The sequence below is a fragment of the Dipodomys spectabilis genome, unplaced genomic scaffold (assembly GCF_019054845.1).
Source record: "Dipodomys spectabilis isolate Male_0828 unplaced genomic scaffold, ASM1905484v1 ptg000361l, whole genome shotgun sequence".
NCBI lineage: Eukaryota > Metazoa > Chordata > Mammalia > Rodentia > Heteromyidae > Dipodomys > Dipodomys spectabilis.
Genome location: NW_024871038.1, coordinates 1,434,533 through 1,436,191, shown reverse-complemented (window position 1 = coordinate 1,436,191; position 1,659 = coordinate 1,434,533). Strand labels below are relative to the sequence as shown.

The following is a 1,659-nucleotide window of genomic DNA, read 5'->3' as shown; positions in this document are numbered from 1 at the left end:
CCGAAATTTATCGGCTTACTGTGGTGTGAACACTACTTTCCCAAAAGGCCACCCAGACGAATACTAGGGATGAGGATGAGTATACCCCTCTTCATCGGGAAGCCTAGAGTGGACACTTAGACATTGTCCATGAGTTGGTAGCTCAAGGCAGATATTCATGCAATAACTGTGAATGGCTGGACACCCCTGCACAGTACTTATATGTGGAATAATACCAGAATGGCTTCTTTATTAATTCATCATGATGCAGATACCAATCCCCAAACTAAAGGCCTCTTGACCTCCTTGCATCTTGCTGCTGGGAATAGAAATAGCAAAGATACTCTGTATCTCCTTCTGTTGAACCATTATATCAAACCAGGTCTGAAGAACAACTTTGAAGAAACTGCATTTGATATTGCCAAAAGGGTAAGTATGTATCACTACCTCTTTGAAGTTGTCGAAGGCTGTACAAATTGTTCTCCTAAGTCGTAATGGTTTGGTTAAGTTTCTTAAATTTCAAAAATGCCAGTCCATCTTTTGTGTCCCTACAAATTTTTTTCACAATACAAAGCAACAGCAATATCTTACTATAAAAATTTATGTATTCCATGATATTCTTCCAAGTGAATTGCATGACTTTGATATCAAAATGTATTCAAGAGTTGTTTGTATACATCTGTAATGATTTCTGCAGAGTTTGTGATTCTTTAAATCAGAAATAATTTTAACTTATCTGTTGAAATGAATAGTATAGAAACTAAAGATGTTCCTGGAGCTTTTCTGAAAAAAGTATATCTATGTTTGTGTAATGTCCATAATCTATTTCAATCTCTCCTAGATATAATACTTTGAATTCTACATTGTTATATAATGATTCATTAATAAATGTGACCTTTCAGATTGCATTCCATATAGAAGAATTTTAAGACTCCTTTTTTTTCGTAGTTTCTTATATTATTTTATTTCTTTGGGATAAAATGGCAATATTATCTAATTTCAAGTTTTGTAACGGTTATGCTATGTAAAGGTCTTTCTAAGGTGAAAATTTAATACACTGATGTCAAACTAACCTTTAATTCTATGAATTACATGTATGGTTACACGTGTATTTTTGTAATCAACTTTTTAATAACTGTTTTTCATTTCTTGCGTCAGAAGAATGGAAAATATGGAATACTTCACAAATTTTCATATCATCCTTGTGCAAGTGCCATGTTAATCTCTGTATTGTTGTAATTTGGGTAGACCTGCTGCTGAAGCATGTAGTATCCTCTAAATTTAAGTACGTAATGATACAATTTTTATACGGGCATATATCCATGGTTGCCTATTTGTAACAAGGAACCCTTATTGTTCCTAAAAATGCTATTGATCTTATTTCTCTAAATTTCTGTGTACACTGGAAAAAACTTATATAGTTTGGTCGATTGCTCACATTTACATTTTTTTTGTCAATGACTATTTTGTCGTTTTCATTTTAAATTTTATCATACTTTGAAGCCTTTACAGCTAAGTCCAAAGGTGGTGGCTTTTCAAGTACTTATTTATCAACTGAGTTAGCTTTGTGGAGCTATTGGATTCAAAGTAAGCCTTGCTTAAGAGCTACTTCTAACTTTCTGCAGCTTAAAATTTCCCAAATGAGGTCTTGCTGGGACAAATGTCTACCTGAACTGTGAA

At 33.3% G+C, this 1,659-nt stretch overlaps 1 pseudogene; it reads right to left on the bottom strand.

Annotated features, from left to right (window-relative positions):
- Positions 1 to 1,144: 1,144 nt before the first annotated feature.
- On the bottom strand, positions 1,145 to 1,244 carry LOC122095779 (annotated as a pseudogene).
- Between the last annotated feature and the right edge of the window lie 415 nt (positions 1,245 to 1,659).